This window comes from Bos indicus x Bos taurus, chromosome 5 (genome assembly GCF_003369695.1).
Source record: "Bos indicus x Bos taurus breed Angus x Brahman F1 hybrid chromosome 5, Bos_hybrid_MaternalHap_v2.0, whole genome shotgun sequence".
In the NCBI taxonomy this organism is placed as follows: Eukaryota; Metazoa; Chordata; class Mammalia; order Artiodactyla; family Bovidae; genus Bos; species Bos indicus x Bos taurus.
The window spans coordinates 102,974,481-102,999,086 of NC_040080.1; positions in this window are offsets into that span (position 1 = coordinate 102,974,481).

The following is a 24,606-nucleotide window of genomic DNA, read 5'->3' on the forward strand; positions in this document are numbered from 1 at the left end:
GCACTCTAGAAAGAGCACTGAAAGAAAGTTGGACTTTCTTCACAGTCCAACTCTCACATCCATACATGACCACTGGAAAACATAGACCTAAATACAGAAACCATCCATGCAATTATTGATGACTTTATTATAGTGTCAGAAGCTTCCAAATTCTTTTTCAAGAGTACCTTAGAGAAGATCAATTGTATGAACACAGGCAATATAAGGATTTATTGCCCCTCATAAATCAACCCTGGTGTAACAGGGGTTATGGGCAGTGTATATACTTCTTTTATATGTTTATTTAGCAAACAATTAATGGATTAATCCTTGTTCAGTCACAAAGATGGGTTCTGGTATTCAAAGTTGATTAGTTATAGCTTCTGTCTCCAAGGGCTTCCCAGGTGGCTCAGATGGTAAAGCATCTGCCCACAATGAGGAAGACCCGAGTTCAATCCCTGGGTTGGAAGGAAATGGATACCCACTCCAATACTCTTGCCTGGAAAATTCCATGACCAGGAAGATCCCCTGGAGAAGGAAATGGCAACCCCCTCCAGGACTCTTACCTGGAAAATTCCATGGATGGAGGAGTCTGGGACAGAGGAGCCTACAATCCATGGGATTGCAAAGAGTCAGACATGACTGAGTGACTTCACATTCTTTTCTTTCTTTTCTTTTCTGTCCCCAAAGAATTCAGGGATTCCTATGAGAAGATGGGAAAACAGAGTAAAGAGTAATTACAGTTAACATCCCATGGTGAAGAGGGATAGATTCAGAGCAATGCATAGCAGAAAGAGACAGGAACTTGGATAGACATGTTGGGCAGAATATAACTACAAAGGATGCAGTAAGGTGAGTGAGAGTAAAGTGGCGAGAGGGTATCTTCAGGAAGGAAAAAAGTTATAACTAGATGATACATATGGAGAAGGCGATGGCACCCCACTCCAGTACTCTTTGCCTGGCAAATCCCATGGATGGAGGAGCCTGGTAGGCTGCTGTCCGTGGGGTCACACAGAGTCGGACACGACTGAAGTGACTTAGCAGCAGCAGCAGATGATACAAAAAGAATAAGCTAAAGTCATTAAGGTGAAGAAATGGCAGGTAGAGGATTTCAGGCTTAGGAAGCAAAATCAACAAATTCGTGGAGAAAATGCTTGAGTGTAGGATAGAGGAAAAGACTTGGAGAAAAAAAAAAAAAAAAGGCTTGGCCAGAGAAGGGGGTGAAGGGCTAGGTGAGAGGCTGTCATAAAAACTGTGTTTTCTACTTGCAAGTATTTTATAGTAAAGTTAATAAAATTTATTGATAATTGTGAAGCAAGTTAATAATTCAGTAGTCATTTTTTCTCAATATTTGTTAGAATTTAATAAATCATTTTAAGAGAAAAGAAAAATAAAATATATGTTGTTTTTGAATCATCTGTGCTTCAAAACATGTTGCAAATATTATTTTAAGGAGAACATTTTTTAGTAATAAAATCTAGCCTTTATAGCCAAACATGACTGTACTTTATATATGAATATAGTGATTGCATTTAGAATTCCTCTTTGAAATAACTCAAGTCTTTGAATAAGCCAGGTGTCTTTGTGAGCTTCCTTTAGCTCATTCTGGAGTCAGTTTTTAAATGAGGAGTGACCTTGAGCTATGAAAACTCAAAATTTAGGGAAAAAATCTACAAAGCCAACATGTGGATAAGAGGCAATAAAAAAAAAAAATCTATGCAGTAATTTTCTGCCTCAACACATTCTTTCTAAATTTTTCTTATTTCTTTAAAAACACTTAATTCGGGGGGTGGTCCTAAGATGGTGGAAGAAAAGGACAGGGAGACCACTTTCTCCCCCACAAATTCATCAAAAGAACATTTAAACGCTGAGTAAATTCCACAAAACAACTTCTGAATGCCGGCAGAGGACATCAGGCACCCAGAAAAGCAGCCCATTGTCTTCGAAAGGAGGTAGGAAAAAATATAAAAGACAAAAACAGAGACAAAAGAGGTAGGGACAGAGCTCCATCCTAGGAAGGGAGTCTTAAAAAGAGAGAAGTTTCCAAACACCAGGAAACACTCTCACTGCCAAGTCTGTGGCGAGCCTTGAAAGCACAGAGGGCAACATAACAGGGAGCAAAAATAAATAAACAATTAAAACCCACAGATTACGAGCCCAACGGTAACTCCTCCTGTGGAGAAGCAGCGCAGATGCCTGCACCTGCCACTAGCAAGAGGGGGCTGGGCAGGGAGGCATGGGCTGCATTGCTTAGAGTAAGGATCTGGCCTGAATGCCCCATGCACAATCTGAGCGAACTAACTTGGGCTAGCAAACCAGACTGTGGGATAACTACCACGCGAAAAGCCAGCCCTAACCTAAGACACCACCAGGCCCGCACACAGAACAAAGGACTGAACAGAGATAGCTGGCTGCAGACCATACCCCTCCCGTGACAGGCAGCCAGAGCCTGAAGGGGGCAATCGCAGCCCCAGAGAGACCTTATCTACAAAACTGTAAGCAGGCTTCTTTGCTAACTAAGACTTCTTGGGGTTCTGGACAGTTATCATTCACCTGAGAAGGTGCGCTGGTTGTACACCCAGAAAACCGAGCAGCAGGGATGGGGCATGCGATAAGTTGTAGCAACTGCACTGGCCAAACACCTCATCACCTGAGCTGCTCAGACCTGGGAAGGGCACAAAACGCAGGCCCAACGGAATCTGCACCTCTGAGGACTACCTGAGTGCCTGAACCTGAGCAGCTTAGACCTGGGAGGGGCATGAAGCCCAGGGCCAGCCTTCGACGGTTTCCGGTGGAGCAACCTAGAGCCTGAGCAGTGTGGGCAGGGAGGGTACATGCACCGTGAGCAGGGACAGGCCCAGTGTGGCTGAGGCACTGCGAGCACATGCCAGTGTTATTTGTTTGCAGAGTCCCTCCCTCCCCACAGTGCGAATGAACAAGTGAGCCTAAAAAAAGTGTCCACCACCGCCCCCCTTGCGTCAGGGCGGAAATCAGTCACTGAAGAGACCAGCAAACAGAAGAAGCTAAAAGAGAGGCAACTGCCTTGGAAGTGACAGGTGCAATAGATTAAAACCCTGTTGTTAGTACTGACTACATAGGAAGGGGCCTATAGATCTTGAGAAATATAAACCAGACCAAGGAACTATCCGAAAATGAACTGACCCCACAATACCCACAACAACACCAGAGAAAGTCCTAGATATATTTTTTACTATTTTTACGGTCATTCTTTTTTTTTAATTTTTGTCCTCTATTACTCCTTTAATTTTCACTTTTATAACCTACTATTACTTTGCAAAAAAACCCCCTATTTTTTAAAAGCAAACTTCATATATATATATATATATATATATATATATATATATAATTTTTGTGACTTTTTTAATCTTTCTTTTTTTTCTTCTTTTCTTTAATATTGTGTTTTTGAAATTCCAAACTCTACTCTAGATTTTTTTTTTTTAATCTTTGCTTTTTGGTATTTGTTATCAATTTTGTACCTTTAAGAACCCAATCTTCAGTACCCAGTTTTACTTGGGAGTGAGATTACTGGCTTGACTGCTCTCTCCCCCTTTGGACTCTCTTTTTTTCTCCATCAGGTCGCCTGTGTCTCCTCCCTACCCCTTCTCTTCTCTACCCAACTCTGTGAATTTCTGAGTGTTCCAGACGGTGGAGAACTGATTACTGGTGGGATCTGTCTCTCTCCTTTTGATTCCCCACTTTTATCCTCCTGGCCACCTCTGTCTCCTTCCTCCCTCTTCTCTTCTCTGTATAACTCTGTGAACATCTCTGAGCGGTCCAGTTGTGGAGTGCACATAAGGAAGTGATAACTGGCTAGCTTGCTCTCTCCTCTTTTGATTCCACCTCATCTTATTCTGGTCACCTCTAACTCCCTCCTCCCTTTTCTCTTCTCCATGTAACTCTGCGAACCTCTCTGGATGTCCCTCACTGTGGAGAAACTTTTCATCTTTAACCTAGATATTTTATCAGTGGTGCTGTATAGAAGGAGAAGTCTTGAGACTACTGTAAAAATAAAACTGAAAACCAGAAGCATGAGGCTTAAGTCCAAACCCTGAGAACACCAGAGAACTGACTCCAGAGAACATTAATTGACAGGAGCTCATCAAACACCTCCATACCTAAACTGAAACCAAGCACCTCCCAAGGGCCAACGAGTTCCAGAGCAAGACATACCATACAAATTCTCCAGCAACACAGGAACACAGGCCGGAGCTCGAATATACAGGCTGCCCAAAGTTACTCCAAAACCATGACATCTCATAAGTCATTACTGGACACTTCATTGCACTCCAGAGAGAAGAAATCCAGGTCCACCCACCAGAACACCGACACAAGCTTTCCTAACCAGGAAACCTTGACAAGCCACCTGTACAACCCCAGCCACAGCAAGGAAACTCCACAATAAAGATAACTCCACAATAAAGAGAACTCCACAAACTGCCAGAATACAGAAAGGACACCCCAAACTCAGCAATATAAACAAGATGAAGAGACAGAGGAATACCCAGAAGGTAAAGGAACAGGATAAATGCCCACCAAACCAAACAAAAGAGAAAGAGATAGGGAATCTACCTGATAAAGAATTCCAAATAATGGTAGTGAGAATGATCCAAAATGATCCAAAATCTTGAAATCAAAATGGAATCACAGATAAATAGCCTGGAGACAAAGATTGAGAAGATGCAAGAAAGGTTTAACAAGGACCTAGAAGAAATTAAAAAGGGTCAATATATAATGAATAATGCAATAAATGAGATCAAAAACACTGGAGGCAACAAATAGTAGAATATCAGAGGCAGAAGATAGGATTAGTGAATTAGAAGATAGAATGGTAGAAATAAATGAATCAGAGAGGATAAAAGAAAAACGAATTAAAAGAAATGAGGACAATCTCAGAGACCTCCAGCACAGTGTTAAATGCCCCAACATTAGAATCATAGGAGTCCCAGAAGAAGAAGACAAAAAGAAAGACCATGAGAAAATACTTGAGGAGATAATCATTGAAAACTTCCCTAAAATGGGAAAGGAAATAATCACCCAAGTGCAAGAAACCCAGAGAGTCCCAAATAGGATAAACCCAAGGTGAAACACCCCAAGACACATATTAATCAAATGAACAAAGATCAAACACAAAGAACAAATATTAAAAGCAGCAAGGGAAAAACAAACACACAAGGGGATTCCCATAAGGATAACAGCTGATCTTTCAATAGAAACACTTCAAGCCAGGAGGGAATGGCAAGACATACTTAAAATGATGAAAGAAAATAACCTACAGCCCAGATTATTGTACCCAGCAAGGATCTCATTCAAATATGAAGGAGAAATCAAAAGCTTTACAGACAAGCAAAAGCTGAGAGAATTCTGCACCACCAAACCAGCTCTCCAACAAATGCTAAAGGATATTCTCTAGACAGGAAACACAAAAAAAGGGTGTATAAACTTGAACCCAAAACAATAAAGCAAATGGCAACAGGATCATACTTATCAATAATTACCTTAAACGTAAATGGGTTGAATGCCCCAACCAAAAGACAAAGACTGGCTGAATGGATGCAAAAACAAGACCCCTATATATGTTGTCTACAAGAAACCCACCTTAAAACAGGGGACACATACAGACTGAAAGTGAAGGGCTGGAAAAAGATATTCCATGCAAATAGAGACCAAAAGAAAGCAGGAGTAGCAATACTCATATCAGATAAAGTACACTTTAAAACAAAGGCTGTGAAAAGAGACAAAGAAGGACACTACATAATGATCAAAGGATCAATCCAAGAAGATATAACAATTATAAATATATATGCACCCAACATAGGAGCACCACAATATGTAAGACAAATGCTAACAAGTATGAAAGGGGAAATTAACAATAATACAATAATAGTGGGACACTTTAATACCCCATTCACACCTATGGATAGATCAACTAAACAGAAAATTAACAACGAAATACAAACTTTGAATGATACAACAGACCAGTTAAATGTAATTAATATCTATAGGACATTTCACCCCAAAACAATGAATTTCACCTTGTTCTCAAGTGCACACAGAACCTTCTCCAGGATAGATCACATGCTGAGCCATAAATGTAGCCTTGGTAAATTCAAAAAAAATTAAATCATTCCAAGCATGTTTTCAGACCACAATGCAGTAAGATTAGATCTCAATTACAGGAGAAAAACTATTAAAAGTTCCAACATATGGAGGCTGAACAACACGCTGCTAAATAACCAACAAATCATAGAAGAAATAAAAAAAAAATCAAAATATGCATAGAAATGAATAAAAATGAAAACATAACAACCCAAAACCTGTGGGACATTGTAAAAGCACTGCTAAGGGGAAAGTTCATAGCAATACAGGCATACCTCAAGAAACAAGAAAAAAGTCAAATAAATAACTTAACTCTACACCTAAAGCAACTAGAAAAGGAAGAAATGAAGAACCCCAGGGTTGGTAGACAGAAAGAAATCTTAAAAATTAGGGCAGAAATAAATGCAAAAGAAACAAAAGAGACCATAGCAAAAATCAACAAAGCCAAAAGCTGGTTTTTTGAGAGGATAAATAAAATTGACAAACCATTAGCCAGACTCATCAAGAAACAAATGGAGAAAAATCAAATCAATACAATTAGAAATAAAAATGGAGAGATCACAACAGACAACACAGAAATACAGAAATACAAAGGATCATAAGAGACTACTATCAGCAATTATATGCCAATAAAATGGACAACGTGGAAGAAATGGACAAATTCTTAGAAAAGTACAACTTTTCAAAACTGAACCAGGAAGAAATAGAAAATCTTAACAGACCCATCACAAGCACGGAAATTGAAACTGTAATCAGAAATCTTGCAGCAAACAAAAGCCCAGGGCCAGATGGCTTCACAGCTGAATTCTACCAAAAATTTATAGAAGAGTTAACACCTATCCTACTCAAACTCTTCCAGAAAATTGCAGAGGAAGATAAACTTCCAAATTCATTCTATGAGGCCACCATCACCCTAATACCAAAACCTGACAAAGATGCCACAAAAAAAGAAAACTACAGGCCAATATCACTGATGACCATAGATGCAAAAATCTTTAACAAAATTCTATCAATCAGAATCCAACAACACATTAAAAAGGTCATACACCATGACCAAGTGGGCTTTATCCCAGGGATGCAAGGATTTTTCAATAGCCACAAATCAATCAATGTAATACACCACATTAACAAATTGAAAAATAAAAGCCATATGATTATCTCAATAGATGCAGAGAAAGCCTTTGACAAAATTCAATATCCGTTTATGATAAAAACTCTCTGGAAAGCAGGAATGGAAGGAATAGAGCTCAACATAATAAAAGCTATATATGACAAACCCACAGCAAACATTATCCTCAATGGTGAAAAATTGAAAGCATTTCCCCTAAAGTCAGGAACAAGACAAGGGTGCCCACTTTCACCATTACTATTCAACATAGTTTTGGAAGTTTTGGCCACAGCAATCAGAGCAGAAAAAGAAATAAAAGGAATCCAAATTGGAAAAGAAGAAGTAAAACTCTCACTGTTTGCAGATGATGTGACCCTCTACATAGAAAACACTAAAGACTCTACCAGAAAATTACTAGACTAATCAATTAATATAGTAAAGTTGCAGGATATAAAATCAACACACATCCCTTGCATTCCTATACACTAATAATGAGAAAATAGAAAGAGAAATTAAGGAAACAATGCCATTCACCATTGCAACGAAAAGAATAAAATACTTAGGAATATATCTACCTAAAGAAACTAAAGACCTATATATAGAAAAGTATAAAACACTGGTGAAAGAAATCAAAGAGGACACTAATAGATGGAGAAATATACCATGTTCATGGATTGGAAGAATCAATATAGTGAAAATGAGTATACTACCCAAAGCAATCTATAGATTCAATGCAATCCCTATCAAGCTACCAACGGTATTCTTCACAGAGCTAGAACAAATAATTTCACAATTTGTATGGAAATACAAAAAACCTCGAATAGCCACAGCTATCTTGAGAAAGAAGAATGGAACTGGAGGAATCAACCTGCCTGACTTCAGGCTCTACTACAAAGCCACAGTTATCAAGACAGTATGGTACTGGCACAAAGACAGAAATATAGATCAATGGAACAAAATAGAAAGCCCAGAGATAAATCCACGCACCTATGGACACCTTATCTTTGACGAAGGAGGAAAGAATATACAATGGATTAAAGACAATCTGTTTAACAAGTGGTGCTGGGAAAACTGGTCAACCACTTGTAAAAGAATGAAACTAGAACACTTTTTAACACCATACACAAAAATAAACTCAAAATGAGTTAAAGATCTAAACATAAGACCAGAAACTATAAAACTCCTAGAGGAGAACATAGGCAAAACACTCTCCGACATACATCACAGCAGGATCCTCTATGACCCACCTCTCAGAATATTGGAAATAAAAGCAAAAATAAACAAATGAGGCCTAATTAAAATTAAAAGCTTCTGCACAACAAAGGAAACTATAAGCAAGGTGAAAAGACAGCCTTTGGAATGGGAGAAAATAATAGCAAATGAAGCAACTGACAAACACCTAATCTCAAAAATATACAAGCAACTCCTACAGCTCAATTCCAGAAAAATAAATGACCCAATCCAAAAATGGGCCAAAGAACTAAATAGACATTTCTCCTAAGAAGACATACAGATGGCTAACAAATACATGAAAAGATGCTCAACATCACTGCTTATCAGAGAAATTCAAATCAAAACCAAAATGAGGTACCATTTCACGCCAGTCAGAATGGCTGAGATCTAAGCAAGCCATTTTAACTACAAGCATTCAAGTCTACAAGCCATTCAAGTCTACTAGCAATAAATGCTGGAGAGGGTGTGGAGAAAAGGGAACCCTCTTACACTGTTGGTGGGAATGCAAACTAGTACAGCCACTATGGAGAACAGTGTGGAGATTCCTTAAAAAACTGGAAATAGAACTGCCTTATGACCCAGCAATCCCACTGCTGGGCCTACACACCAAGGAAACCAGAATTGAAAGAGACAACTGTAACCCAGTGTTCATTGCAGCACTGTTTATAATAGCCAGGGCATGGAAGCAACCTAGATGTCCATCAGCAAAGAATGGATAAGAAAGCTGTGGTACATATACATGATGGAGTATTACTCAGCCATTAAAAAGAATACATTTGAATCAGTTCTAATGAGGTAGATGAAACTGGAACCTATTATACAGAGTGAAGTAAGCCAGAAAGGAAAATACCAATACAGTACACTAATGTATATATATGGAATTTAGAAAGATGGTAAAGATAACCCTGTATGAGAGACAACAAAAGAGACACAGATGTATAGAACAGTCTTTTGGACTCTGTTGGTGAGGGCAAGGGTGGAATGATTTGTAGAATGGCATTGAAACATGTATAATATCATATTAGAAGCGAATCGCCAGTCCAGGTTTGATGCATGATACTGGATGCCTGGGGCTGGTGCACACGGATGACCCAGAGGGATGGTACGGGGAGGGAGGAAGGAGGGGAGTTCTGGATTGGGAACACGTGTATACCTGTGGCAGATTCATGTTGATGTATGGCAAAACCAATACAATATTGTAAAGTAATTAACCTCCAAAAAAAAAATTAAATTAAAAAATTAAAAAACAAACAAAACACCCCTAAAAAACTTCTTGATGTATGTTCCCTTCTAATATTTTGAAAGCATAGATTACACTTGTTCCCCTATTCCCTTGCCTCTTTTCTCTTGGTTTACCATGATCCCTTTCTGCCCTTATAATTCTTTCAGTGACCATTAAGTTCACTTGTGTTCTTCGGGTCACCAGATATTGCAGCCACTCTAGAGGCCTTGTTTTATGTGTTCTCTTTGTCTCTTCACACATATTGTTCAATGCTTGCTTTTGAAAATAATTCATTGTTTAAATTCAAAAATAATGTTTATTTTAGAAAACTTAGAACCAAATAAAATAGATCACTGTTAAAAATAAAATAAAATTAAACACTTAATTCACCCAAATCATTATTTTCAACATTCTACCATAAATTCCTTTGAAACTATTTTATTTTGAACAAATCACCCATAAATTATTTTATGTGATTTTTTTTTTTAAATAAAGCTTTCAGTTAGCTTTAGAATTGGTAGAACCAATGCTGTTCTGATAGGATGGTCTTCATTCTCCGTTCGGTTGTCATAAAACTGAAACTAGTCTGCCTCTCAAGACCAACTACCGCAGCAACCAAGGATTCAAGTGCAGATTTATCAAACTATAGCTAAAAAATCATAAGCACCAAGAGGCAAGTATATTCCAGTGGAAGAGGTTAGTTTTGTCTCAGAAGTCTTTTCTCTAGTCTTCTAGTGCTTCATCTCTCTTTGCAGCCCAGCACCTGTTAAAAAAATGAGCCAAAGCACTAGTATTAGAGTACACAAAAATGTGTTTCATAGCCAAAAACTTGCATTGTATTGCAGCAGCTGGTGGTAGAATCAGTAATCTGAAAGTCATCTGGAGTCTTGAAATCTGCTTTTATAGAGAAGATGTTCAGTAAGGACAATGAACTGACTAAATGTTCTCTCATCAGGCCAAATTTCACGATGGGACTGAATGAGATGGATATATTGCTATTCCATTGGAATTAAGAGGATGAAATTTGGGGGAAAATATTTTTTATTCCTTGCTTATACCTTTAAAAGTTTTATTCCTTTCTTTTATCTGAGTTTTATTCCCAGATAAAATCCAGATATTATTAGGAGCTCTAAGTTTCTCTTTTATATTATAAGCAATGTGACATAGCTAGTATTCTGATTTCGGTTTCATGGATGTTGTAATTAGAAGAATTTACTCCTGAGATGTGACAACTGTCTATGTGTCTCTCACTCTTATATTTGGTGTGTGTGTGTGTGTGTGTTTCTTTGAAAGCTTAAACTATATATTAGTGGGTAATTAAAAGAAGCTTATTTAAAAGATCATTAGCTAGACATGATTTTAAATGGAAAATTATTTTATTCCTCTTTACATGACCAGCACATGAGGTGTGTGGAAAACTTTTCCCTCTTCCCCATTCCCTCAGTGGTTACTGAGTCTTGCTCTCAATCTAAAACTGGAGAAAACATAGCTAAGAACTGTCTCCTTTTTTTTCTTATATCCAGCAAGTAGAGAAAGGAATTAAATGGATTGTCTCCTGTGCTATGTGGTTTGTAGCTCTGTAGATAATTGTATATGTGAATAATACATTGAAGTATGTAAAACATCTTTGACCAAGGACTGCTCAAGAAAAAATAAAACACATTGTTCTCAGCATTCTTATGTCCTTCATCTTTTAATAAAGTGATTAAAGGACAGTAACTGCAAAGCAAAAGATAAAATGAATCACTTCCAATTTCCAGTGACAGCTTATGATAGGGTTATGTCCCAATAACCCATCATCAATTGAAAATATTCTAAGTTGAAAGTGCATTTAATACACTTAATCTACTGAACATTAGAACTTAGGCTGCTGCTGCTGCTGCTAAGTTGCTCAGTCGTGTCTGACTCTGTGTGGCCCCATAAACGGCAGCCCACCAGGCTCCCCCATCCCTGGGATTCTCCAGGCAAGAACATTGGAGTGGGTTGCCATTTCCTTCTCCAATGCATGAAAATGAAAAGTGAAAGTGAAGTTGCTCAGTTGTGTCTGACTCTTAGCAACCTCATGGACTGCAGCCTACCAGGCTCCTCTGTCCATGGCATTTTCCAGGCAAGAGTACTGGAGTTGGGTGGCTAGCTCACCCTAAAGATGCTCAGAACACTTAGCCTACAGTTGGACAAAGCTGTCTGACAGAAAACCTGCTTGATAATAAAGTGTTGAATATCTCATGTAATTCATTGAATATCTTTCTGAGAGTGAAAAACAATGTTTTTATGGGTACAGAATGATTATAACTATATTGGTTGTTTACCCTCATGATCACATAGCTGACTGGGAGCTGTTGCTTGCTACTGTTGCCCAGAATCAGGGGAGAATACTGTTCTGCATATTGCTAATGTGGGAAAAAAAATCAAAATTCAAAACACTCTTCTCACTAAATGCATACTGCTTTTGCTCTTTGTACCATCATAAAGTCAGAAAATCTTAAACCATAATAAGTCAGGGAGCTGTTTGTGTGTGTGTTTATGATATATTAATATATTATGATATATAATTACCATTTTATATATTTTATCTCTCTCTATATATGAGAGAATCAATTCCTACATAGGTTGACAAGAAGTCTGGGGTCCCCCAGAGGGTCATTGGGAGAGGGATTTCTGTTTCTCAAGGAGAACAGGACAAACTTTTTTTTCTACATTGCTTTGTCTTAATCAATATAACCATGTATCTTGCTTGAGGGTATGTTTCTCCGTAACAATAACCTTCTGACTAATCCCATCATCTTAAATGTATATTATAGGAATTGGTCTGGTAAGATTTTTCTATTGTTCTAATCCTAAATCTAAATCCTTAAAATGTATATTGTGGGAGTGGGTGTGGTAAGACCTTTACGGCCTTGAAATTTTCTTTTGATTTACTGTAATAACCAATTCAAAAAGTATATAACTTCCTTGCTGAGACTAGCGAGGGGGTCACTCTCTGTCCCTTTCTGATGTCTATGTCAGAAGCTTTGAAAGATCAAGCCTGGTCCCTGGTCCCAAAGCTAAATCTTCTTCTTCGGTGATCACAAATCTGACATTGTTCACCAAAAGCTAAATATATCATGTATGTATTTATGTATATATAAAGAATGAAAATATGACTCTGGCCCACACAGAAAACAGTAGCCTAGAGTAGAATTGTGATTTATTTGCCTAACTGACATTCATCCTGTGTCTTCAAAAGAAGCAGAAAAAGCAGGATTATGATATAGCATCATTCTTTCTTCCTTAGGACTTAGGAAACTTCCCATTTTTGATCTCTATGTGTTATAAGCACAGATATACAAATTTACTGCTTAATAGTAGCAACTGACATAATTTAAACAGTTTTAATAGGGCAAAGATAATCACTGCACACACACACAAATGCACTTAAAGTAGTTAGCATATCTACCTGACTTTCCTAACAGTTATTTTGTTTTTTAAAAAAATTACCTTCTATTGTTTCAAAGTGTTTGAGCATTGAGGTGTTCTCTTTAATTGAGAATGATGGTTAAAAAGAGCATGGACACCTAGATTGCCAATTTAAAAAATGAGCCATTGTATAATTCATACAGAATACATTAAACATAAACATAATGTTTGCTGCAACCATAATGTTCATCATTATGATTCTTCCAAGTACTTTTAATGTAGTAATTTAAGTACTAGGAAACTGGATAGTAATTCTATAACAAAAAGCCGTGCTTATATGTGGCCTTCAATATCCATGAACTGATGCATCTGGATCCTTTTATGTATTTCTGAAAATGTGCTCGGACACCACCTGCATTGGAGTTATCTAAGAGGGCTGTTAAAATATAATTTCTAATATGTATCAGAGACTACAATTTTCACCAGCAACCAGACTTAGGATTCACTGAAATTGGGATGGCTTTATATCAGTTATTCATGTGAATCATAATCACTTGGGTTTCTCTCTTCTCATTTTAACTTTTGAATAATTGTAACATTTTCAACCAATGAGATTTTTTTGTCATGTTTATGTATCTTAAAACATAGTGTGAAACAAATAGTTAAATGGTGTTTTTAAGAAATGTTGTGTAGCTTTCTTAGTTAGGCTAGCATTCTTATACAGCAGTCTCCGATTCAGGGGACGAGTGTCCGATTCAGGGGACGAGTGGTATCAGATAAATTCTCAAGCATATGAAAATACCTTTTTTCACTATGACCTGCCCTCTACTCCTCAGGGGTGTGAGAGGCAACTTTTGACTTTTACTAGACCTCACCAACACTGTGTTCCATTTGCTAGCATAGAGATAACCAAGGAAGTGATTATCTAAGAATGTTTTTAGCTGGCTTTATCTGGTCTGTCTTGATTGCTTATTATAAACACACCTGGAGTTATGGACCCATAGAATGCAGTTGGTTGAAGAACAAAAGTTAGTCCTATGGGCTCTCAATCTGAATAAGTAATAAAGTATAAATAACAAGAAGCCCAAATCTGAGAAGCCTTCTTGTCTTTAAATCATACTGCACACATCATTAGATCTCATCTGTTACTTTGAGATGACAGAAGTGTCTCAAGGCAGAAAAAGGGAACTTTTTATTTTAAGCTGTGTTTGATGGTTTAGATCCCTTCAAGAAACCAGTGCTTTGATGCCTCATCTAGGCCTGCTGTTTGTTTGTATCCTCTTCTAATCATTAGTGAATTTTTGTTCTGGTTAAGACCATGCCTGTGTGCTTGCTTTGACCATTCAGTGCCTTCTGCATGCAGGTTTCCAGCATAAGTCAGAAAGGAGAACAAGCCTATCATTTGGGGAGAATTTATATGATTACTTTGCTGTTTATGAGACAGAAACTTAAAAAACTGTAAGCCCCCTAATCTGACTCACACAGGAAAAAAGGCCTGTCAAAGCAAATGCTTGTCACAGAGTACCACGTTGAGCTCCCTGTATTACACAGCAACTTCCCATTCGTTATCATTTTACATATGGTAATATATTTGTTTCAATGCTACTCTTCCAATTTGTGCCACCTTCTCTCTCTCCCCCTCCACCCCAGCTGTGTCCAAAGTCTGTTCTCTATGTCAGAATCTCTATTACCACCCTACAAGCAGATCCATGTTGTTGTATGGCAGAAGCCAATACAGTGATGTAAAGCAATTCTCCTCCATTTAAAAATAAATTTGTAAACAAAAAGCACATGCTTACACTAAAAATGGTTAAAATGGGAATTTTATGTGTCTTTTATCACAGTTAAAATAATACCCCCCAAAGCTAATAGGAAATGGTTAGTGGTAGAGCTGGTGTTCTGACTGGCTAAGTGTGTTGTGTATGCATTCACATGGCCTCTTACTGAATGGATGTGTGTTTGTACTACACAACTGTTGATGGTGGTAGGCTTGGCTTCTGGGTGGATGCTGTCTTCTTGTTTTGTTGTTGTTCAATTGCTCAGTCCTGTCCAACTCTTTGTGATCCCATGAACTGCAGTGCACCAGGCTTCCCTATCCTTTAGTATCTCCTAGAGTTTGCTCAAACTCATGTCCATTGAGCTGATGATACCATACAACCATCTTATCCTCTGTTGCCCCCTTCTCCTGCCCTCAGTCTTTTCCATCATCAGGGTCTTTTACGATGAATTGGCTCTTCACATCAAGTGTCCAAAGTATTGGAGCTCCAGCATCAGTTCTTCCAATGAATATTCAGGGTTGATTTCCTTAGGACTGACTGGTTTGATCTCTTTGCGATCCAAGAGACTTTCAAGAGTCTTCTCCAACACCACAGTTCAAAAACATCAATTCTTCAGTGCTCAGTTTTCTTTATAGTCCAACTCTCACATCCATACTTGACAACTGGAAAAACCATAGGTTTGACTATATTGATCTTTGTCGCAAAGTGATGTCTCTGGTTTGTAATATGCTGTCTAGGTTTGTTATAGATTTTCTTCCAAAGAGCAGGTATCTTTTAATTTCATGGCTCCAGTCAACATCTGCAGTGATTTTGGAACTCAAGAAAATAAAATCTGTCACTGTTTCCATTGTTTCCCCATCTATTTGCCATGAAGTGATGGGATCTTCATTTTTTGAATGTTGAGTTTTAAGCCAGCTTTTTCACTCTCCTCTTTCATTTTCATCAAGAGGTCCTCTTCTCTTTCTGCCATTAGGGTGGTGTTATCTGCGTATCTGAGGTTACTGATATTTCTCCCAGCAATCTTGATTCTAGCTTGTGCTTCATCCAGCCCATCATTTCGCATGATGTACTCTGCATATAAATTAAATAAGCAGGGAGACGGTATACAGCCTAGATGTACTTCTTTGCAAATTATGAATTAGTTCATTGTTCCATGTCTGGTTCTCACTGTTGCTTCTTGATCTGCATACAGGTTTTCTCAGGAGGTAGGTAAGATGGTCTGATATTCCCATCTCTTTAAGAAGTCTCCACAGTTTGCTGTGATTCACAAAATCAAAGGATTTAGCATAGTCAATGAAGCAGAAGATGTTTTTTGGAATTCCCTTGTTTTTTCTGTGATTCAGTGGATGTTGACAATTTGATCTCTGCCTTTTCTAAATCCAGCTTGTACATCTGGAGGTTCTCAGTTCATGTACTGTTGAAAAGCCTAGCTTCTTTTTTATCTAGAAGCTAAACAAACAAGAGCCTTCAATCTGTTTACTCTTTACTTGAAGTGAGCTCACACACTCTCCTGTTTAACAGGTACACAAATATCTATCAGATCTTTAAGTTGCAATAAGAATAAAATGAAAGCAGTTTTGTGTTTTGCATGTTTTTTCCTGCAATCAAGAGTTAATCTCCTACCTATATAAAAAAACCTTGAAAATATACTTTCCAGATGCCTAAATTATTTTTCTCTCTATCCCACAGTTAAGGATTCAAATATACATGTTAGGCTTCAGAACTTTGAGGTGAATTAAAAAACTTGATTTCCAGGTTATGTTTTTTTTGTAACTAGGAACAAAGAACTTTTCCTTGGACTCATGCGTGTAGATAGATTTGTTGTTGTTCAGTCTCTTGGACATGTCTGACTTTTTGGGACCCTATAGACTGCAGCACACCAGGCTTCCCTGTCCTTCACCATCTCTAGGAGTTTGTTCAAACTCATGGCCATTGATTCAGTGATGCGATCCAACCCTCTTGTCCTCTGTCATTCCCTTCTCCTCCTGCCTTCAATCTTTCCCAGCATCAGGGTCTATTCCAGTGAATCAGCTCTTCGCATCAGGTGGCCAAATTATTAGAGCTTCAGCACTAGTCCTCCCAATGAATATTCAGGGTTGATTTCCTTTAGGATTGACTGGTTTGCTCTCCTGGTAGACTGATAATAGACCTTATTTGCCTTTCACTGAGGTGAGAATGACAGTAATATCAACTGAAATTTGGTAGTAATAGCATAAGTAGTAAATATCATAAATAAAATGGTAAATATCAACTAAAGTTGGATTCTGGGAATAGGAGTGATGGTAAAACTGGAAATAAGAACATAAGAACCATTCAGTGCTGAAAATAAGGTGAAAGCAGGCCTAGACAACAGAGAGCTAAGTTTGAAGCAAAAACTTATTCAATTAGCTAGACCAAATAGCACATATTTAAGAACTACATTCAAATGATCTTTTGATAAATTTGTAGGGGAGAAAGTGGTCTCCCCATCCTATTCCTCTGACATCTTGAAAAAACAGAGGAACTAGAGATCAAATTGTCAACAACCGCTGGATCATCGAAAAAGCAAGAGAATTCCAGAAAAACATCTATTTTTACTTTATTGACTATGCCAAAGCCTCTGACTGTGAGGATCACAGCAAAGTGTGGAAAATTCTTAAAGAGATGGGAATGCCAAACCACCTAACACGCCTCCTGAAAAATCTGTATGCAGTCAAGAAGCAACAATTAGAACTAGAAATGAACAACAGACTGGTTCTAAATCGGGAAAGGAGTACATCAAGGCTGTATATTATCATCCAGCTTATTTAACTTATATGCACAGTACATCATGAGAAATGCTGGGCTGAATGAAGCTCAAGCTGGAATCAAGATTTCCGGGAGAAATATCAATAACCTCAGATACATAGAAGATACCACCCTTATGGCAGAAAGTGGAGAAGAACTAAAGAAGCTCTTGATAAAAGTGAAAGAGGAGAGTGAAAAAAAATTGACTTTAAACTCAACATTCAGAAGACTAAGATTATGGCATCTGGTCCCATCTCTTCATGGCAAATAGATGGGACAACAATGGAAACAGTGGCAGAGTTTATTTTTGGGGGGGGCTCCAAAACCACTGCTGATGGTGACTGCAGCCATGAAATTAGAAGACACTTGTTCCTTGGAAGAAAAGCAATAACAGACCAAGACAGATATTAAAAAGCAGAGACATTACTTGCTGACAAAGGTCCGTCTAGCCAAAGCTATAGTTTTTACAGTAGTCATGTATGGATGTGAGAATTGGATCATAAAGAAAGCTGAACACTGAAGAATTGATGCTTTTGAATTGTGGTGTTGGAGAAGACTCTTGAGAATCCCTTGGACTGCAAGGAGATCCAACCAGTTCATCCTAAATGAAATCAGTCCTGAATATTCATTGGAAGGACTGATGCTGAAACTCCAATACTTTGGCCACCTGATGTGAAAAACTGACTCATTGGAAATGACCCTGATGCTGGGAAATATTGAAGGCTGGATGAGAAGGGGACAACAGAGGATGAGATGTTTGGATGGCATCACTGACTTGATGGACATGAGTTTGAGCAAGTTCCAGGAGTTGGTTATGGACAGGGAAGCCTGGCATGCTGCAGTCCATGGGGTCACAAAGAGTCAGACACAACTGAGTTAGTGAACTGAACTGAAGAACTGCATGAATATAACCCACCTACTCTTTCTAGATTTTATAATTGGTGGTCCAAATAAGAAAGTTCTGTCATTCCACAGGAGAGAACATAAGCAAATTTTAAAAAACAAAGGGCTACTAGAGTGAGCTATTATGCATAATATAATTTAAAATGTATTATAATATTTCAGATGATCTTAGAATAAATTCCCTTTTACAATGTAAATGGAAAGGAAAAGCCTGATCACATATTTTTAAAATGAGAGCATCATCATTGTTAAATTATTGGTATAGTATAACATATTTCTATAGCTTTTGTATGTTGTTTTTGTGGTTCAGTTGCTCAGTCATGTCTGACTCTTTGTGGCCCCATGGACTGCAGAACATCAGATTTCCCTGTCCTTCACTGTCTCTTGGATTTTGCTCAAACTCATGTCCGTTGAGTCGGTGATGCCATATAAGCATCTCATCCTCTATCACCCTCTTCTCCTGCCCTCAGTTTTTGTCAGCACCAGGGTCTTTTCCAATGACTCAGTTCTTCGCATCAGGTGGCTGAAGTATTGGAGCTTCAGCTTTAGCATCAGTCATCCAATGAATATTCAGAGTTGATTTCCTTTAGAATTGACTGGTTTGGTCTCCTTGCAGTCCAAGGGACTCTCAAGAGTCTTCTCCAGCACCACAGTTCAAAAGCATGAATTCTTTTGTGCTCAACTTTCTTTATGGTCCAACTCTCACATCCATACATAACTACTGGGAAAGCCGTAGATTTGACTATGTGGACCTTTCTTACAGAGTGATGTCTCTGCTTTGTAATATGTTGTCTAGGTTTGTCATAGCTTTTCTGCCATGGAAAAGGTGTCTTTTAATTTCATGGCTGCAGTCACAGTCTGAAATGATTTTGCATATGGAGGTTCAAAATGATATTGTATAAAATAGTTACAGTATTTTTCATAGCTAGAAACACTAGGTACTTTGCCTCTCTCAATTATCACAACTACTTTCAAAGCACAGTATTAGGTCCAGAAAAGTTTGTATTACCTTTTTTTGTATTACCTTGTATTTGTATTACTTACACATTCATTTCACTGTGGTTATTCCTCTGATACTTGATTATATGTACCTATATTACCTGCTTTTAGTGTGACTTATCGTCTCATGATGGCTGTGTCTGGGATGTATTATATCAGTGCTTTGATATGGCTTCTTTTACGTATGAGCATTTCTATTGCCCTAATATTGAGCAGGGTGGAAACACTGAGGCTATTTTATTTTATTTATTTATTTATTTTTGAGGCTATTTTAAATTGTACTCTAGAGTAACAATTATTTCTGTGAACAGATTCCTAAAGATATTATCTGGTAAGAGGAATATTGTAAAGCCAAAAATGTCAGGGGTTATAAAGCAAGAAGGTTAGTATATAATTCAGTTACAAAGTCAATCAACCATAAGTCATAAATCCTTAATAAAACAAGCTTAATTAGTTTGGGTGCATGCCTTGTGAAACAACTCGTCAGGGAACTTAATCAATTATATTAAAAAAAAAAAAAAAAACTAAAGCTTAGAAACGATAAAAATTCCCAGTGGCATTTTGCCATTAATATTCATTTTGTTGATATGTATGACCTAGAATATTATATTTTAGGATTATGTACTGCTAACCTATAGATAATATTGCAAAATCTCTTTGTCTTTCTTGTATTCAGCTATCTTATCACATGGTATGCAATTTTAACTCAGTGAGTAAAATTCTCCTTTGGAACTTATTCTTTCAACTACAGTTGATCATTTAAGAGCATAAACTACACTTTAACCAAGCTCTCTTGAGGGAACATTTAATTTTGGAGTATATTTCTCTTTATTAAGTTGAAGTCAGGCTATAATTCTTTTCTATAATTTTGTTCATATTACTAATTTTGTGCTAATGTGTCTGTATTGTTCATAATTTATTCCACAATAGATTTTATTCTTGAGAAAATAAAAATTAGTTAAAGAGAAAGGACATATGAATACAAGTTTGAACGTCTATGAACAGTTTTCTCATGCACCATTTTCATCTGAAATGGTCAATTTATATGACTATGATTTTTATATTAGTCCATTTATTTTAGTAATTCTTATCCAATAATTAAAATTTAAACAGTATTTTTTAATAACCATTGAGGTATGGGAGGAAGGTGTATTTATCACATTTTATAAGTGCCAATGAGGGCATAAATCTAAAGATTCAGTGTAAGCTAAACCAAACCTAGAAATAGAAGTTCTCACAAAAGTATTTCTGTTCATCTTTTTTGGGGGGACAATACTATGCCACAAAATTGGGCAAAGACTTACCTAATTATAAATTGCATCCTACACTTAAATTCCTACATTTCTCACCAAAATTTAGTAATCATAGTCTCAAAGAGTAAACAAAGGAAGAACAGTCACTTGAATTCTGAAAAGTTATTAACAGTTAAATATATAACTCAAGATAGTTATACAAGTGCAGATATAAGGATTTGAAGGTTAACCACAGTAAAGAATAATTGTCAGAATATTGGGGGAAAATGCTTAAAATCAGCAAAAAACTATATATATAAAAGCATCTCTGTTTTTTTAGTATTATAGAATAATTACTAAACATATGGAATTATATCTTTTTGCAAACCAAAATCTCTTGAATATTAGACATTTTCAGTGGTTTGATTTAAGAACTGGTACTGTAGTTTATTTATCAAGAGAGTCTGTTTAGCAATCATGTATTTATTTATCCCCTTGAAAATTTTTATTTTTTGGCTGAAATTAGAAGATTCTTAATCTTTAGAGTTTTTCTTAGTTGAAATGAAGGAAAAATACATTCTCAACATGGGAGCCATGATGACTAATTGTAAATATTTCAGATCATGTTTGCTCCATTCAGACCCTCTCTTGGCTGGTCATTTTATTCAGATTTAAAGTTTAAATTCTTAAAATGATCTAGAAGACCCCTTATGACCTGTCCCCTGCACTCTTTTGGCCTTTCAGACTTCATCTGCAACCACTCTTTCTTTTACTCACATTGCTCTCCACACTGTGTGTGTGTGTGTGTGTGTGTGTGTGTGTGTGTGTGCATGTATGCATGCTCATTTGTGTCTGACTCTTAGCAACACCATAGACTATAGCCGACCAGGCTCCTCTGTACATGTGATTTTCCAGACAAGACTATCTTGCTGTCTCTTTCTTTCTTTCACTCAGGGATTGTTCACTGTTTATTTTTTTCTACCTAAAATGTTCTTTCTTCACATACAAAGACAGATTACATCCTTAGTTCCCCTAGGACTCTGCTCATCATGCTGCTAAGTCACTTCAGTCCTGTCTGACTTTGTGCAACCCCATAGACGGCAGCCCACCAGGCTCCCCCATCCCTGGGATTCTCTAGGCAAGAATACTGGAGTGGGTTGCCATTTCCTTCTCCAATGCATGAAAGTGAAAAGTGAAAGTGAAGCCGCTCAGTCATTTCCAACTCTTAGCGACCCCATGGACTGCAGTCTACCAGGCTCCTCCATCCATGGGATTTTCCAGGCAAGAGTACTGGAGTGGGGCGCCATTGCCTGCTCATTATGGGGGCAAATATTTCTCTCAATACTGAGAGATGGTGATATTGAGTAACAAATTCACAACCATTGAATTTATTAGTTCTATTGCTTCTTAGAATTTCTTCCTCTCTTACATCTATCTCCATGTAACATAATATATATTTACTCATTTATTTGGTAATTGGATGTCTTCCCCACTAGAATGTAAGCTCTAAAGGGGAGGCTTTGTTTTTATCCACTTCTATTATCAAAGATCCAAGCATGTAGTTGACAATAAGTAACTGAAGAAGTGGCTACTCTGAGTGATGGAAAGTCTCCTCTCTAGGGGAGATACGGGAGATCAAAATCTTGAACAAAGATGTAAGAATCTAGATGCTAAAGCTTTTTCCTAAAATCTTTCAAATTTGAATTTATTTTGTCACTAATTTATCTTGCTAATCCAAGCAAGTTGCTCTCAGTAAAACATGAATTTGAGAAAATTAATATTAAGACTTTGCATCTTTAAATACTTAACTGACAATAGTTTGGCTTAGATTGGTAGTACCTGGGTTTGGAAAATGAACAATGATGGTATTTCATGGTATCTTAAAGGAAAAAAAAATTAAGAATATTGTGTTGAGAGGAAAGGACTGGCACCAATGCACAGTCAAGAAGGCCTAAAGAGAGTAAACAGAAATAATTAAAAAGTCAAAAGTGAAAGCATGCTATTCCCTCTAGAGGTACTTATTCACTCAACTAATATTTCAATGCCTGTCTCCTGTCAGGCACAACTCTGTGTTATGCAGTTTTGGATAAATCAGAATTCTTGCTCAAAGTTCTAGTTGCAATAGAAAAATAAACTAGTGAATAAATTTTTAAAAATTTGGATTGTGATAGAAAGTAACTAACTAGTTATCTAGTTATTAACTAGACTTCTATAGAATAGGTTGGATAGATCCCTGAATGCTTGAAATAAACAGTCATGAAAAAAACCTGGGGGAATGATTGCCAGGCAGAGGAGACAAGATAAGCAAAGGCATCAAGACTAGAAATACCTTGGTGTGTACAGGAGCAAAATGCAGACTGACAGGATTGAGTCACAGGCTGCTGGAGGTATAAAAAGGAGAAGAGACTAACCATGAAGAGACTGAATAAACAAGATGTGGCCTATATAAGTCCCTTGCTGGTCATAGGAGGAAAGTTTGCTTTATGTCAAGTGTCATTGGACGATTTTAAACAGATGACTGGCATGATGTCTTTTTTAAATGACATCTGAACTGCTGTGAGGGGATTGTCATATTTTAGCCAGGTTTATTTAAGTAATTTTTTCAGTAATAAAATATTTCATACATATTAATACTTATGGATGATGCCTTTAGAATGGAAATGAATTCCTGAATTTTATATGCAATTTTATATTATACTTTCATAAATTACTTCATACAGTTTTGTTTTCCATCAGATTTTTGAATTGCTTGTTTTTACCTTTCAAAACTCTCTGCATTCACCTGTGTATCTCTCTGTTCTCCCTCACTCAATTATTCTAGTTACTTGAAAATTGGCTAAAGTAAAAAACGAAATAAACATAATTGGAAAGCTTTAATTGTTAAGACTGGTTAGAAAACTGAAATTTCTCTTGTATCACCACCAATCTCATATATCTATCTTAAAACATATAAAGCTATTTTTTTCCTGGCTTACCTAATTTGTCTATTTCGTTCATCATTCTGTATGTACCAGTGTCCTGTAGCTGCTATAACAAATGGTGTCTTAAAAAAAAAAAAACAAATTAATTTGCTCACAGTTCTAAAGGTCAGACATCCAAAATTTTATTACTGGACTGGAATGAACGTGTCAGCAGGTACACATTCTCTCCAATGTTTCTAGGAAAGAATCCAACCTCATCTCTTCCAAATTTTGGTGGCTGCCAGCTTTCCTTGAATTCTAGCCACATTTTTCTAATCATCAAGGACAGCACCTTCAAGTCTCTCTCTGCTTCATCCTCATTTCACCTTCTTCTCTGAGTGTATTCAATATTCCTCTCTCATAAGGATATATTTAATTGCATTTAGGACCCAACCAGAAAACCTAGGTTAATCTACTCATCTCAAGATCTTTAATTTAACTATACTTGCAAAGTCCCTTTTTTTTTGACATGTAATATCCACAGGTTCCCAGTTTTAAGACTTGGATATCTTTGAGAGATAATTTTTTTGGCTTATCAGACTGTATTTAGTAATTCAGTATGTATGTCTCTAATTCCTTGTCCTATATATGTATTTTGATTGTTTTCATTTAAAAATATTTTTCCTATAATTTTAATATGTCAAATATCATTGAAAGAAAATTTTGAAAGATGAGTGGATTTTCAGAAAGTGTGATTTCATTTACATGAAAAAGTCTGAGACTGTGAAAGACAATTCATATTGATAAATTTGACACTTGTAAGAAATTAATTCTTTTTGTTAAAATTTGGTAAAATGTTTTCTTTTTTACCCTCTGGCATTGTGCCCCTTGATATCCCGAATGTCAGCAACTCCTAGTATATTCCAGATTCACAGTTCTTTCCTGAAAGTTGATTCTGATATTACTGCTAACT